At 34.1% G+C, this 18293-nt stretch overlaps 1 non-coding gene across 1 annotated transcript; it reads right to left on the bottom strand.

Moving 5' to 3' along the window:
- Positions 1-12700: 12700 nt before the first annotated feature.
- Positions 12701-12807, bottom strand: LOC141699283 (small nucleolar RNA R71). Its single transcript, XR_012565757.1, has one exon. It is a non-coding gene; the product is annotated as a small nucleolar RNA R71 (small nucleolar RNA).
- Between the last annotated feature and the right edge of the window lie 5486 nt (positions 12808-18293).

Below are 18293 nucleotides of genomic sequence, written 5' to 3'. Positions count from 1 at the left end.
CATTACTTATAACGACTTTGAAAACCCTTTAATAAATACAACCAAAAATATTATAATTACCAATTATCATATAATGATGATCTGCAAGTTTTGGTCAATTTTGGTCAAAGGTAGCTTGGTCAAACGCTCGGTCAAAGTCTTGGTCAACTCCTAGAAAATCACACCCGAACCAAGTTTCTCGAAAATTACGAAACTTTAACCATGCATATAAAATACCATTGAAGTGACAAATCCTAAGTTTCAAGATTTTCTAGCAAGTGGAATTATTTTATTTGGATTTAAATCGATTAAATAAGGGTTTGGTTTTATTTAAAATATTAACGATCTTTTATGAAAGCAGATAGACTTTGTTGGTATAATAAATACTTAGAATATATTTTAATAAATATAAAATATTTTGAGAGTGTGGGAAATATTTTTAAGTATTTAAAAGTTTTTTCTCCGATAAATAATATATTTGAGATACGAGAGAAAATTACTTTGAAAAATATGAGGAGGGGGATAAAATGAGATATTAATATTCATTTATCGAATATTAATTTCTAAGAGTGTAAAAATATATCTTTGAATTTATAAATATTTATGGAGTGAAAGATATATATTTTATTCCTTTAAAACATCTGTTTTTGAAATAAATTTAGCACGAGTCTTCTAAAGAATATCCAAGTTCTGATATTCCTTTTTCAAACTTGTTGCCTTATTAATATTGCAAGAGAGCCTAAGAAAGATCATATTCCGATAATTCTTTTACGATCTCATTGCTCTGGAGTATATTCCTTTAAAAATATATATTTTTATTTTCAGCAAATTGGAATATCTCTTGTATTTATATTAAAATATAAATACATGTTGAAAAACATTTTTTAAATATTTGCTAGAAATGTCTTTTCACTTTTGATTATGTCAATTAAATTCATGCCTATTTGGAGAGAATATACGTGTTTTAAATTTTATGTTAAATTATGCAAATACTAAAATAAATAATTAATCGAAGATGTCCTTTCAATCTCCCCATTTTTGGTATTTGCCAAATAAAACATAAAATTTAAAATTTCCTAAGTGTGTGCTTCCTCTAAATGTATGCATGTATTTTGAAAAATATTTTTCACACAAAAATATTAAAGGAGAGAACCCGTTGTATATCCTTTGAATTTAATTCTTGCAAAACTGAACAGTTTTATTAGATAAGTATATTTTGATGTACAATTCATGTCATTTAGCAAGAATATTTTAAATTTTAAAACTGGGGGGTCTAATTTCTTCTTCCCCTTTTATTTGGTATAATATCAAAAAGTATATTCAAGAGTGTTTATAAAGGGCTTCCCATTAATGTATTATAACCCTTTTTAACAAGAAACTTTTCCTTTTAGTGAAGATGGGAAGAAGTGATAAATTTGATTTTAAGATGTCACTATTTTTCTAACTTCTTCTTCCCCTTTGAAAAAAACTCTTCCCTTTAATAGAATTTTTGTTGCACTTATTTACTCATGTTTGTTTGATTTAAAGCATGTACTTTGGTTTATATTATCTCAGATTATTTTCAAATATTAATGAGAGTATGCTCATTTGTAAACTGAATTTAATTTGATCTTGTTCGATCATTTGTATGAATCTGAAAGAAATCGTATATGCTAGTTTTAATAATTTCAATCAAAAAGACTTGCTATGACCAAAACTGTTGATAGTAATGTAGAAGTATAGTTGATTTCTCAGTTTTGATTAATTGTAAATTGTTATAACAATATCATAGCTTATTTGATTTACTTGATTGATCCATGTTTATAAACAATCTGCCCACATGTTATTCAAATGAAGATCTCGGTTTTTAATACAGAAGAGAAACAAACCGTGATATTTTTGAGTCAAAAAACTCTTGATAAACATTTTTGAGTTTGTGTATATTTATCTGCATTTTGGTTTTAAAGCTTCTTTTAATGCATATGTGATCCAATTTTCTTTTCAATTTTATCACATTAATCCTGAATAATCGAGAATCATTAATATAATATATTAATTGTACCTTCTTTTTACAACACTATATTTATCAAATCATTGTACCTTCTTTTTACAAGTTCTAAGAGCTGTAGGTAAACTATAATTGTATGATATATATTTTGATATCTAACAAATGCTAACTGCGATAACTTAATACCATAATTTATCTAACAGATATAAAAAATTTATCAAAATTTGGAACTTAAGACTAAAGACATTTGAGTCACCAAAATGTAATAGTAATCAACAGCCATTTATGCATTGTTTGAAGCAGCAAACCTGTCAATTTATGCATATACAGATACTTGCAAAAGGAATGACATTTCTATGTAAGTTCAAAAACTAATACAGAAAAATGAATATTAAAACTATAGTGATTAAAATGTGAGAGATATTTTAACTAAGTTGCAAGAAAGCCTAAAGTTCAGAATTACGATATTAAATTTGAACTACATGCTTATACTAGCAACCAACTAGATACCAATCTGTTATCAGAAAGAATATGCCATTTTTAATCAAAGAATATGAGTCACATTAACTAATATGCCATTTTTAGCAGATTGAGTTTAGAAGAATTTTTTTTGAAACTTTTTAATTCTTGTTCAACTGAAATGACCTAAATTGATTCTGTATAATTGGATAAGCAATTTGAGCAATTTTTTAGTACCAAGGCTATGTTGATCATTCATTAATTCATTAGTTTTTAGAAATCAGAACCGAAATATCATGAATTTAATGGCAATCATCCTTGACTAAAGAATGTAGAAGAAATAACAGCTTTGAATATCAAGATTACACTAGTACACTGGAGCTTTCAAAAGAGAATTTCTCCTATCATAAAGAAACATTCTTGAACACTAACATTTTCCCAGCAAGCATAAACCAGAAGCAGAAAAAGTAAAGTACAGACACTACTTGCCCAGCAAACAGCAAAAGCAAGTAACATAGACACACAATCAGAACTGCTGCATCCATGTAAGCACTTAACAGATTACGCCTTAACAGGAGATTTGTTAACATCAATAAAACCAAGATTTCCATCAGTAGCACATAAATCAGTAAACACAGTAATATCAGTCGAACCAGCAAACTCATCTCCCTTCTCACCAACACCAACAAACTCATCATTCTTTTTACCAACACTCACAGGCTTAACTGCCTCCTCACTTACATGCCTTCTTGAGGTTGCTTCAAAATCCTCAAGTAAAGCCTTTTTCCTAAGAATCTTTTCTTCTAAGTAATTAATCCTATTGACCAACTTAAGATTAATTTCTTTAGGACTGTATATTTCAACTTTTAGCACTTTAATCTCATTGTTGGTTTTCTCAAGATTAACAATTTTAGGCATTTTAATATGATTCACAGGTTGGGGCTTACACACACTCAAGAGGACCTTATCTTGGTAAAGAGTTTCAACATTAAAGTATTCAATTTGTTGAAAAAAGGTTTTAGTTAGTTTAACTTGGTTAATATCAAACAAGGAGGTTATAAACAAGGCATATGGCATAAATTCTGCATAAAACCCATTTATCGTGTTTACAATTCTGACATAACTCAAGTTAAACTCAAACTTATTAGTTACTAGTTGAAACATTACCTTAAGATCAACAAAATCAAAAACCCTATCTTATTTTGGTTTAGAGAGAATGTTTGCCCTAAGAATGACAACTAGTTTTTGATAAGTGTGTCTGAAGTGTTTGAAGTGAATACCCCAGTTAGACTCACAGAGACCCAAAGGTACATCATAACAGAAGAGGCCAACATACAACTCAAAGTCCTTTTGATCAAAAGTAAACTTTTCAAAGATATTGATACAATGTTTTTGCAAAGTACTGCTTCCTAACCTCATAGCCTTATGAATAGAGTTACTATCAACTTTCAAATTAATTCCTTGCACATAAGACTCAACATAATAGACACCATCTTCACTTTGACATACTTTCATGTTCACATAGAATTCACTTATGAGATGCATATGATAGTTCCTACCTATATAGAAAACAAAGTTATCCCATTTAGCAACCATGATTATCTTAAAAATTTCACCCATTTGCTCAACTTGAATCATCATTCCAGTTTGAATGTTCTTCGACATTCTATTGAGCTTACCAGAATTGGTCAGTTTGACCAATATAGGTGTGGGTGGTGTTAAGTGTGTGTATGGCAGTGATGGTGATGCAAGGTTTAAAGGAGTGGCATTAATGACTTGATTTGAGTTAGGGTTTCTAACTCTTGGTGAGTTTTCATGTGTACTGTGATATAGAGGTGCTTGATGTGTGATGTTGTTGTATTTTTGCTTTTTATGGTGAGGATAGTGATGGTGGTAGTTCGGAAAAAGTACTTTATGTGACTGATGTGGAGATTTAGACAGTGATCTCCCATCAATGGTGTCAGTGGAAGGGAGAAGCATCGGAGCTCTCCTTGTATAAAAGTGAGAGTGTCTAGGATCCATGCAAGAGACAGATGAAAAAGAGTTAGTGAAAGTGCATTTTGTGTTTGTGTATGTGTGTGTAATAATGCATGCATGGTAGTGGCCTTTTAAAGAGTTCAAGGAACTCCTGTTGTGGTATAGTAACAAGGAATAAATAATGTATTACTTATAAGTAAGAATATAGTAAATACATATGATGCAGGGCTGTCAAGGGCATAGTGATATCCTTAAATGCAATGTAGAGATGGTTGTGCTCATATTATAATGTCAAATATTACTCAAGTATTAAGTAAATATAGTTCACACAACACATAGACTGACTTTTACCATTTAACCACATAATTCCAGTTTTAGTTCAAGTTATTTTGACTCTATCCAGGTGTATTCAATTCTAACTGAACTTTAGAGTCCTTTTAGTTACTTGGGTCGTAGAACTAATGCAAGTGTGTGTTCAGGCCTTATGTATATGTAGAGACTGTGCAGAGAGTTCAAAAATAAAACTCACAGACTTGTGCAGATTCATTAATGAAGCAAGCAAGAGAGAAACACCAGTGCATATTATATTCCTTTTATAAGAAAAAAGAGTGTTAATGTGGAAGGATATTATAAAATAAGGCAAAGGTTCATTTAAGAAGGTGCGATTATCTTGTAAAATTGTGAATTAATACCCAAGACTCAAATGTTCATGATTGATTTGACTAGTTTTGGACCCTTTAGCTCATTTAATTTCCACTCACTTTTTCTTACGATCACAAACACCAGCAACCAAGTCAATTGTTAAGCCATCTACACACATACAAAGATTGTTCACAAATTTAAATTGCAAGGATGATCTTAATAGCTACTGTGGTCGTTTCACCAGTGATCCAAATACTGGGATTCTTTAAGGATTCCCAGCCAGGTCTTAGTGTTAGGGCATTGTGTGTGATTGTGATTTTAAACTATATATTAGATGCATTAATCAATGAATATCAAGTAAACAAAGATTTTGATTATACTAATAACATACAATAAGAACCCCAAGTGTATACCACATTTCCAATCAGTACTGCACATAACTGTTTTCACTTTAAGTCAATTACCATTCCACTGTGTAACTGATCAACTACCATATAATCACAAATTCACACTTGATTAATAAACTTTATCCAACCAGCCAATAATATGATTTAACCACAATTTGATTAATACACCACATAATGTGTTTTACTTATAATATTATTATTTCACAGGGTTACTAAGCAACTGATCAACCAACCACAAATGATTTGTTAATAATATCCAAAATAGACAGCCAATAATTTGACTTCAAGTTCACACCACAAGTTAATTAATACATTATTATTACACAGTGTTAAGAATCCACTAATCAAATACCAACCAACCATAATTGATTTTATAAAAAATAATAATCTGATTCATATCTTGTCTTTATTCGAACCCATAAATGAACCAGACTGAGATTACATATTTAAATGTTTAACTGATGAATGTGTGTCAAGCTAAATTCCAATTTTTCAACAGTCCACATATTAGTAACAAAGAAATCGAATTAATTTATCTTACTTAGTGAATCAAATAATCGATACACGCATGCACTCAAATTTCAAACATCAAATAAGAAATAATTTATATATCTCAATTGAGACAATTAACCAAGACGAAAAAACTTACCTTAGCCCATGACATGGAAGCATTCATGAGAACCTACCTGTCTTGACTCGTTTGATCCCAAGTCAAGAACCTCAGCAGAGTCAACTCGGTGGCTCGTCCGAGTCAACTCAGTGAGTTATCCGAGTTACATCGACTGAGTCGCGCCATTTTAAGCTTCAAGTCGTGTTCCTCTTCTCGATTTATTAATTTCCCCTACTTGTTCTTTGTTATTCCTGCACAAAACACTTAAAACTTCGAATTAGGGTTTGAAATACAATGATTTTAGTAGAATTAAACATGTGTATATTTACAAGTGTGTGCATGTTGCTTTCGATTTAAACCCGAGTTCAATTGATTTGAACTTGAGTCAATTAATCAAAATCATTTTGATTTAACCAATCCTAATCTGTGATTTAATCAATTAGTGATTATATCGTTTAGAAATACATATATAGCATCTGTTTGTTTTGAAGAAAATTGATGAACTCGTCGGAAAACTAAGAACGACGACGAGTTTCAGAGAGACAAAGACGAGAGGCAAAGAGGCGAGAGGGGTACTGAATGAACAGTGCCCTAATCGTGAATCTATATTAATGTGTATGGACAACCAGGATTAGATCTAGCCTATAATCAATGGCTCAGATTAAATAATGTAAATAAACTTTGAACTTAACATATTTTTGGGTTGAGTATATATATATATATATGTGAGGAAAGTTCTATGGAGACCACTTTTTCATCGGAGACCTTGGAGACCACATATGTTCTCCAAACCAAACACTTTAAAATATATTATTTTATAAAGTATGTTTTACAAGTATCACTAATTCATTAAAATTGTTGAAGATCATTTAAGTTTAATAAGTAAAATTTGTATGTTCTGCAAACTTAACATGTTTTGCAGAATAAAATATTTTTGTAATGTTTTACATGCGGTACATATATGATATTCAAGATTTTAAAAAAAATAAGGATCTTTGTAGAGCATGATTCGCAAAATAATATGTTTTGCAATATTTTTTTTGCAATATTTTGCTTATATATATATATATATAGCCCAATTAATCAATTGATAGTTTAAATTGCTTTTGGGCCTTTATATTTTAAATAAAATAGGCTAATATTTGATATTTAAATGAATTAAGCAATTAATTAATTTTTATGTATTGGGCCTATTTAAGACTAGATTTGGTTGGGCCTTTTGGCAATATATAAAAAAAACAATTTTTATTTTTAAAGAAAATAATTAGAATGTATTTTTGAATATATATATATACACACATACATATATAGAGAGAATAATTTTGACATTTTTATGTGTAATAATATTTAATCTATTTAAAATAAATTTCTTTTCAAATCAGTTAGTCCATTTAATTTCTCAAAATCCAATCAATAACTAATATTGATAAATCTGAATTATTGAGAGAATTAACAGATAGTAGAAAAGATTTGTATTTAAAATAAATCTATAAATATTTACATAAAATATAAATAATATATTTAGAGAACATATTATTTATTTCGAATAATCCAACATTCCTAAATCCAAACGGAGTTTAGTGAATCTTTCGGAATTTAATGGTTTTGTGAAGATGTCTGTGATGTTATACTGAGTTTCAATGTGAGTCATTTTAATATCGCCTTTGTTGACATGATCACGTAAAAAATGATGTCTCACATCTATGTGTTTAGATCTAGAGTACAGCACGGGATTTTTACTTAAATCATCACTCGTATTATCACATAATATGGAGATTACATCAAATTTTGTGTTATAGTCTGTCAGTGTTTGTTTCATCCACGGTATTTGTGCACAACATTTGGCGGCGGTTATATATTCAGCTTCAGTGGTGGATATAGATACGGAAATTTGTTTCTTTGAAAACCATGAAACTAAACATCCACCTTGGAACTGGCACGTACCACTTGTACTTTAACTGTCGACTAAATGTCCATCATAGTCTGAATCAGAATAACAAGTTAAGTCAAATGGTACTCCTTTAGGATACCAAAGACCAATATTTGTGGTACCTTTACAATATCTCAATATCCTTTTTACTGTGGATAAATGAGATTCTTTTGGTGCTACTTGAAATCTAGCACATTTACAAATACTGTATTGAATATCGGGTCGACTTGCGGTAATATATAATAAGCTACCAATCATGACTCGATATTTATTAGTGTCAACGGAAAATCCTTTAGGATCCTCCGTTAGTTTGTCGGATGTTGACATAGGTATGGAAATTGGTTTGCAATTTTCCATTTCAAATTTCTTTAGAATTTTATTATAATATTTTGATTGTGAAATATGAATGCCCTCGTCAGATTGTCTTATTTGCAATCCCAAAAAGAAATTTAATTCACCCATCATATTCATCTCAAATTCTTTGCTCATATAGTCAGAGAATTCTTTACATAGTACATCATATGTTGAACCAAATATGATGTCATCTACGTATATTTGTACAAGCAAGATATCATTTGTTTCTTATCTTGTGAATAAGGTTTTATCGGCAGTTCCTATTTTAAAGTAATTTTCTAATAGGAATTTGCTCAACCTTTCATACCAGGCTCTTGGGGCTTGTTTTAATCTGTATAGAGCTTTGTGTAATTTATATACATACTCTGGATGTGATGCATCTTCAAAGCCGGGAGGTTGTTTAACATATACTTCTTCTTCTAGTATCCTGTTTAAGAATGCAAATTTTATATCCATTTGATATACTTTAAAATCCTTATATGACATGCAAAAGCTAATAGCATTCGAATTGATTCAGTTCGTGCTACAGGTGCATATGTTTCATCAAAGTCTATACATTCTATTTGAGTCTAGCCTTGTGCAACCAGTCTAGCTTTATTTTAAGCAACAGTTCCATTCTCATCTAACTTATTTCTAAATACCCATTTAGTTCCAATTATGGAAGTATCTCTGGGTTTTGGAACAATTTCCCAAACTTTGCTACGAGATAATAGGGTTAATTCTTCTTACATTGCAGAGATCCAATCTTCGTTTAACAAAGCTTCTTTAGCGGTCTTAGGTTCTATTTGTGATAGAAAATTATGGTGATTCACAACATTTTGAACTTGTGATCGTGTTTGAACTTCTTTACTTAAGTCTCCTAGAATATTGTCCAAAGGATGACTTCTAATGTTTGGAACATCTTTAGGTAGTTCAATATCTGTTTCTAACCATTCTAATGGATTTGTTGGAGATGATAAGCCAATTTCCACATTTTTGAATTATCGAATAATATTCTCAATACTGTCTTGTATGACATCTTCTTTGTCTACAATATCTTTGTATTTAGGTGATGGTTTTGATTCATCAAAAGCTATGTTCATTGATTCTTCCACCACTAGAGAATTTAAATTAAATACTCTATAAGATTTGCTATTTGTTGAATATCCAAGGAATATAACTTCATTTGATTTTGGATCAAATTTTGTAAAGTAATCTTTGGAGTTTAAGATATAGCATTTACTTCCAACTACTATGAAGTAATTAACTTTAAGAGTTTTACCAAAGTAAATCTCATATGGAGTCTTTTGTATTATAGGTCTTAATATTACTCTATTTAGTATATGGCATGTAGTTGACATTGCTTCGGCCCAAAAGTATTTAGGACGGTGATATTCATTTATCATTGTATATGCCATTTCTTGTAATGTTCTGTTCTTTCTTTCAACTACTCCGTTAGATTGAGGAGTATAAGGAGCAAAAAAGTTATGAGTGATACCATTAGTTTCACAAAAACTTGAAAATTTTGAATTTTCAAATTCTTTATCATGATCAGTTCTTATGTAGACTATAGTATTATTTTGTTGGTTTTGAATTCTTTTGCATAGATAAGAAAAAGATTCAAAAGCATCACTTTTGGCTTTGAAGAATTTTGTCCAAGTAAATCGTGAATAGTCATCAACAACTACCAAAGTATATGAACATTCTCCGAGACTTTGTACTAGGACTGGACCGATAAGATCCATGTATAAAAGCTCAAGAGGTCGTGAGGTAGATACCATAAATTTTGCTTTTGAGAGGCTCATATTTTTTTGCCAATTTCACAAGCTTCGCATATGTGATCTTTTTTATAATTTAATTTTAGTATTCTTCGTACATTCTTTAGTTGATATATTTTAATCAACTTCATCTTTGCGTGTCCTAATCTTCGATGCCACAACCAAGAGTCATCTATAGTAGTGATTAGGCATATATTAACATACTTACTCATGTCATATATGTAGACATTTTTGTCTCGAGGACAAGTAAGGACTAATTTTCCATCTTTGTTAGGAATAGAACAATGAGTGGGGTAGAAATTTACCTTATTTCCATTATCACAAAGTTGACTTATCGAGAGAAGGTTGTACTTTAGTCTTGTGACTAGTTGTACGTCGGATATCTTGAAGTGCTCGTACCTTTACTTCTATCTCCGAATGTGACACTTCCAGCAGTGACCTTTTTAATATTGTTCAAGAATGACTTATTACTGGTCATATGTCTTGAACATCCACTATCAAGTTACCACAAGTCTTGTTTAGCAATAAAGAATACCTACAAAATAGATCAATTAAATACATAGGTACCTGATCAGTGGATTTTGTATCTACTTGGAACGCTTCATTACAGGCTTAAGTTGGTGTTTTGGACTCAAGTTGTTGGTATTTTTATGTGTTTTTGTGTTTGTGCATTACAGGCATTAGTTGGAAGATTAATTGAGCTTTTCAAGGTAATATGTTGCAAGGAGGTCATAATCAGATGCCACGACCCTTCTCATGTTGAAGAGCATCTCGAGAGCTTCACGTGGACTATTGGATCGTCAAATTCTGACAAACGTAACTCAACTTGCATCAAAAATAAGAAATTTGAGCAAAAATCAAGAAGCACGGCATGCCTGCGCTGGGAAGCGGGGCGGCCGTGCTGGAAGAACAGTAGCACGACGCGCCCGCACTGGAATGTGGGGTGGCCGCGCCAGGAGGACAGAAACAGCGCGCACCCGCGCGCAAGGCGGAGTGGTCGCGTGGGTCATGATCAGCAGAATCTTGTTTTGACTTGATTTTTGAGAGATTTGAAGCCCTGCTGATCCTGAAGCCTATATATACCTATAATAAGACGTTTTTGACAACAAGAAGACCAGGGAGAGCAATAAGAAGACCTAGAGAGTATGAGACGGCTACGAAGAAGAAGACTTTTATTTTATGTAATGTTTATATAATATAGTTGATACTTGGATGCTTGTTTTCGATTTGTCTTTGAACCCTAGTACTCTTAAATTGTTTATTATCATGTTTTTATTGGAACCCATGGTGACGATGAGTTCGGTTATGAACTAGTCGTTATCGTGGGATTCTAACGGATTTACCTATGGATTTCTATAGTTAATTTGTTCAATATCTTGGTGTGTGGTGATTGATTGATATCCTAGTATTGGTTGTGCTTATTCGTCTTATGTGCGTAGCTGACATATAAGATAGCGTGTAAATCTCTATTGAAGCAAAAGTGAATATAGAGATTTAGAACTTGCCATGCTAGCATAGGTTCATGTATTTATTATGCATGATTCATAGGTAATTTTAACCATCTTACTTGCCCTATGTAATCACGATATATAACTTGCGCAATAAACCTTTATGTTGTCAAATTCTATAGACATATAGGGTCTCAACATAATTGGTGTCTATTCAGCTTCTATCTCTTTTGTGGATGTCTGGTAGTAGGGTATTCATACAACGAAAGTTGGCATTTGCTAGTTTCGTGTTATCTAATTAGTTGTCGTCACCATCACATGCTAAGATTAAGAACAATGACTTTGAATAAAGTATTTAATGAAGTTAGAATCGCATGTTTGAGTTATATAAGTAAATCAACCTTTTAATCTCTTAGTTAATATTAGTTAGTATAATCTCGTAGTTATAAACAATCTCAACTTGTTATCATCTTAGCATTGAATAATAACCATACCATTGTTGTATAAGTCCATAGATTGAAATTAACTTGAAAGAGTCTCTTTGGGAACGAACTATAATTAATTCTATATTACTTGCGAATGCGTAAACTTGCGTGTATAATTAGCGCGTGTTAACGCCCTAACAAGTTTTTGGCGCCGCTGCCGGGGACTCGGTGTTAATTTTTAGTTTATGTGTTTGTCATCAGTGGTCGTTAAAGTTCACTGACTCGTACTCTTTTACTTTCACGGTTTACTTGTTGCATTTCAGGTACTCATTACAATCGGAGATCCAGCAGCACCAACGAAAGCGTTGCTAGATTTTTCTCAACCCACGATCAATAACATTTAATCTAGCATTGTCAGGCCAGCTATCGTAGCTAATACTTTTGAGATCAAGCCTGGCATAATTCCGATGGTACGGAATTCAGTCCAGTTTGGGGGTGCTCCAACGGAAGATCCAAATATGCACATCATAGATTTCATAGAGATCTGCTACACCTTCAGGTTCAATGGTGTGTCTAAGGATGCGATAAAACTGAGACTGTTCCCATTCTCTCTGAGGGACAAGGCTAAGAATTGGTTACACTCTCTACCAGCAGTTTCTATCACTACTTGGGAGGATCTTGCTCAGAAGTTTCTTACTAAATTCTTCCCTATGGCGAAGATGGCTGCACTCAGGAATGCTCTTACTCAATTCGCGTAGCAATCGGGAGAAACTCTATGTGAATCTTGGGAGCGCTACAAGGAGATGCTTAGGAAGTGTCCTCATCATGGCATGCCTGATTGGATGATCATCAATTATTTTTACAATGGTTTGGGAGCACATTCAAGACCCATGCTTGATGCAGCATCGGGTGGAGCATTATGGGCAAAGAGCTATAAGGAAGCTTATGAGCTAATTGAACTGATGGATGCTAATGAATATCAGTATCCAACCCAGAGATTTCCACAGGGCAAGGTAGCATGATTTCTTGAAGTGGATACAGCTATGGCTATCACTGCTCAACTAAAGGCGTTGTCTATGAAGATCGATTCTCTAGCCAACTATGGAGTTAATCAAATAGCCAGTGTTTGTGAGCTGAGTGCAGGTGCACATGCGACAGAGAATTATGCTATATCTTATGAATCAGCTCAGTTTGTGAGCAACTTTCAGAGATTGCAACAACCAGTTCCAGACACTTATCATCCTGACAACTGGAATTATTTTAACTTCAGCTGGAGCAACAATCAGAATGCGGTACAATAGCCTTACCAGTAGTATGCAGCAACGCAATTCAACCCTCCTGGTTTTCAACAACCGCAATATGCACCAAGATAACAACTCCAACTTCAGCAACTACCATATGAAAGTACAAGTCAATCTAATGAAAAATCTGAATTAGAGGAGTTGAGGCTCATGAGCAAGAGCCAAGCGGTTTCTGTCAAGACTCTGGAGAATCAAATTGGGTAGATTGTCAATGCTTTGTTGAATCGACCACCAGGAATGCTTCCTAGTGATACAAAAGTCAATCCAGGCAAGAGGGAAGTTAACGAACGGGTGAACACCATCACCTTGAGGTCCGGAAAGGTCGCAAACCCCCAATTTCAGCAAGACGAAGATTCTCAAAGTTCTGTTCAGAATACAGGCGTGTTTGCACCTTTTCCAAAATCCAAAAGATGAGATTGTAGCTGAAAAAGTGGTACAGAAGGGAGCAAAAGTGGAATCAAGGAAGAAAACTGTGGAACACACTCCTCCTGATGGTAATACAGGGGAGAAACAAGTCTATCATCCACCTCATTTTCCTAAGAGGCTACAAAAGCAAAAGTTGGATAAGCGGTTTGTGAAGTTTCGGGAGGTGTTCAAGAAACTTCATATAAAAATACCTTTCACTGAAGCTCTTGAACAGATTCCTAGCTATGCGAAGTTTATGAAAGGTATTCTCTCTCATAAAGTGAAGCTCAATGACTTAGAGACCGTTGCTCTAACGGAGGAATGCAGTGTTGTGCTGCAACAGGAGTTGCCTCCGAAGCTTAAAGATCCTGGAAGCTTCACTATTCCTTGCACCATTGGAAACTTGTCATTCGACAAGTGTTTATATGATTTGGGAGCTAGCATCAATATGATGCCCTTGTTAGTTTTCAAAAAATTTGGACTACCTGATCCAAAACCTGTGAACATATCTTTGCAGTTGGATGATCGTTCCATCACTTATACGCGAGGAGTAGTGGAGGATATCTTAGTTAAGGTGGATAAGCTCATCTTCTCTGCTGATTTCGTCATTCTAGACTTTGAGGAGGATAAGAAGATTCCCATTATCATGGGAAGACCATTCTTGGCTACAGGCTGAACTATGATCGATGTGCAAAAAGGAGAGCTTATGATGAAGGTTCAAGATCAGAAGGTCACTTTTAATATGTTCAAGGCAATAAAGTTATCAACGGATAAAGAGCAGTGCTTTAAAGTAGAGCGGGTCGACTTTGACGTGAATTCGGAGCTTGAGAAATTATCAAAGTTAGATACCTTAGAGAGATCTTTAATAGGGGAATCAGTTATTAAAGATGAAGAAGGAGCAGAGCAACTGCAGGTTTTGAATGCACCTCCGTGGAAGAGGAAGTTGGATATGCCATTCGATTCTCTTGGGTTAGCAGAGCTGAAAATTTCTCAGGAGCGTCTCGAGCATTCTATTGAAGAAGCTCCCACACTTGGGCTCAAACCACTTCCAGAGGGTCCCTCTCGTGTACCACAGGCAGTTGATAGGTTTGGTCTTGGTGATGCGCAATATAGAAGGTTGATTCGGTGTATTGAGGCCATGCATGACATCCACCAACATTTTGCTGAAGATTTGACACACGCTTGTGGTACTATTTTCCGAGACACTGATGTCGAGGTTGATTGGACACCTGATCCTCCACCCGAAGAGGGTGATACTCCTGACAACTAGGTATGCCTGAAATACTTATTCTTACCTTTAATGAGGACACTGAAAATTTTAAGTTTGGGGGTGATAATGTAAGGATTAGTTTGTGTGTGTCAATATTGATTCAAATATATTCATGTTGCATGTTTAGTTGTATTTCATTCATATTTTTGCATGATTTTTCATATAGGACATTTTTGTTCATGTTTGTATGTGAGTCCATGTAGTTGCATTTACATGCATATAACATGATCCCTTAGGTTGAGATATTTCTGATTGATAAGTTGATATTGATGTGAGTGAAGTGATGACGAATAGAGGAATGTTTAAGTCCTAATGAATTGATTTGCATGCCAGACAAAAATTTCACAAGTCTTATAGGTTTCCTTTTGAGCTAGATCATGATCATACTTGTTTATTTGTTGAATTTAATCACTTGGTTATATTTAGAATTTTTGCTATTCTCGTAATGACAAAACGAACACTGAATTTTTAATCTAGAGAAAAACTTGGATTTCATTGCTAGTTGTTGTAAGGCTAGGCGTCAAATGACTAGTAGTCGGCTCATACTTTTATGAGTAGTCTAGGGTTGAATGAGATGGAGCGAACACACTCATTCAGAAATCATTGAAAAAAAAGAAAAGAAAAAAAAGTATGTGTTAATGCATAATTGATCAAGAGTGAGCTCTTTAATACTCGAGTTATTAAGTTTTAGGGAACTTTGTTCCTAGTGACCTAAGGCTTTGACAGTCTGGGATCCGCTAACCTAACACTAGCTACATGGGTATTATTGCAGAAGTCTTTTGGGACCTCACTCATTGCACGGTCAAATAAGCATGTTATTATGTGTTCAATAATAGCGTGAATCCTTGTATAACTCTAGTAGAAAGGAGGTGTTCTGAGTCATTATGTATTTAACATCTATTCTAGTTATAAACTTGTGATTATTTTGTTGAAAGATAAGTTATGCTTATTGATCTAGTATCGAGAGTATTTTTGTTAAGCATTCAACACACGCACATTCGGTGTTCTGAGTTGATTTGTGAGATTTATTCGAACTTTGTTTTGAGTTATGCATTCTTAGAGGCATTCCCTTGTTGGGTGGTTATGGTTATTCTGAGGGGATCGATTGCATTATCATTTAATTGCATTCACGTAGTTGCATTCATGCATTGGGCTTGTTTTATAATTTTTGAGTCTGTTTATGCTTGAGGACAAACATCGATTCAAGTTTGGGGGTGTTATAAGTGAATTTTGTATCTACTTGGAACGCTTCATTGCATGTTTAAGTTGGTGTTTTCGACTCAAGTTGTTGGTATTTTTGATGTGTTTTTGTGTTTGTACATTACAGGCATTAGTTGGATGATTAATTGCATTTTTCAAGGTAATATATTGCAAGGAGGTCAGAATCGGATGCCACGACCCTTCTCATGTTGAAGAGCATCTCGAGAGCTTCGCATGGACTATTGGATCGTCAAATTCTGACAGACGGAACTCAACTTGCATCAAAAATAAGAAATTGGAGCAAAAATCTAGAAGCGCGGCGTGCCCGCACTGGGAAGCGGGGCGGCCGCACTGGAAGAACAGTAGCACGGCGCGCCTGCGCTGGAATGCGGAGCGTCCGTGCCAGGAGGACAAAAATAGCGCGCGTCCGCGCGCAAGGCAGAGCGGCCGCGTGGGTCATGATCAGCAGAATCCTGTTTTGACTTGATTTTTGAGAGATTTGAAGCCCTGCTGATCCTGAAGCCTATATATACCTATAATAAGACATTTTTTACAACAAGAAGACCAAGGAGAGCAATAAGAAGACCTAGAGAGCACGAGATGGCTACGTAGAAGAAGACTTTTATTTTCCTTAATATAGTTGATACTTGGATGCTTGTTTTCAATTTGTCTTTGAACCCTAGTACTCTTATATTGTTCATTATCATATTTTCATTGGAACCCATGGTGATGATGAGTTCGGTTATGAACTAATCGTTATCGTGGGGTTCTAACGGATTTACCTATGGATTTCTATAGTTAATTTTTTCAATATCTTGGTGTGTGGTGATTGATTGATATCCTAGTATTGGTTGTGCTTATTTGTCTTATGTGTGTAGCTAACATATAAGATAGCGTGTTAATCTCTATAGAAGCAAAAGTGAATATAAAGGTATAGAACTTGCCATGCTAGCATAGGTTCATGTATTTATTATGCATGATTCGTAGATAATTTTAACCATCTTACTTGCCCTATGTAATCACGATAGATAACTTGCACAATAAACCTTTATGTTGTCAAATTCTCTAGACATATAGGGTCTCAACATAATTGGTGTCTATTCAGCTTCTATCTCTTTTGTTGATGTCTGGTAGTAGGGTATTCGTACAACGAAAGTTGGCATTTACTAGTTTCGTGTTATCTAATTAGTTGTCGTCACCATCACATGCTAAGATTAAGAACAATGACTTTGAATAAAGTATTTAATGAAGTTAGAATCGCATGTTTGTGTTATATAAGTAAATCAACCTTTTAATCTCTTAGTTAATATTAGTTAGTATAATCTCGTAGTTATAAACAATCTCAACTTGTTATCATCTTAGCATTGAATAATAACCATACCATTGTTGTATAAGTCCATAGATTGAAATTAACTTGAAAGAGTCTCTTTAGGAATGAACTATAATTAATTCTATATTACTTGTGAATGCGTATACTTGCGTGTATAATTAGCGCGTGTTAACGCCCTAACAAGTTTTTGGCGCCGCTGCCGGGGACTCGGTGTTAATTTTTAGTTTATGTGTTTGTCATCAGTGGTCGTTAAAGTTCACTGACTCGTACTCTTTTACTTTCACGGTTTACTTGTTGCATTTCAGGTACTCATTACAATCGGAGATCCAGCAGCACCAACGAAAGCGTTGATAGATTTTTCTCAACCCACGATCAATAACATTTAATCTAGCATTGTCAGGCCAGCTATCGTAGCTTTTCAAGGTAATATATTGCAAGGAGGTCAGAATCGGATTCCACGACCCTTCTCATGTTGAAGAGCATCTCGAGAGCTTCGCATGGACTATTGGATGGTCAAATTCTGACAGATGGAACTCAACTTGCATCAAAAACAAGAAATTGGAGCAAAAATCTAAAAACACGGTGTGCCCGCACTGGGAAGCGGGGCGGCCGCGCTGGAAGAATAGTAGCACGGCGCGCCTGCGCTGGAATGCGGAGCGGCCGTTCCAGGAGGACAAAAATAGCACGCGTCTGCGCGCAAGGCGGAGCGGTCGTGTGGGTCATGATCAGCAGAATCCTGTTTTGACTTGATTTTTGAGAGATTTGAAGCACGGCTGATCCTGAAGCCTATATATACCTATAATAAGACATTT

The sequence above is a fragment of the Apium graveolens genome, chromosome 11 (genome assembly GCF_009905375.1).
Source record: "Apium graveolens cultivar Ventura chromosome 11, ASM990537v1, whole genome shotgun sequence".
NCBI lineage: Eukaryota > Viridiplantae > Streptophyta > Magnoliopsida > Apiales > Apiaceae > Apium > Apium graveolens.
The sequence above is the reverse complement of the archived record's forward strand: the minus strand, read 5'-3'. Positions and strand labels throughout refer to the sequence as shown.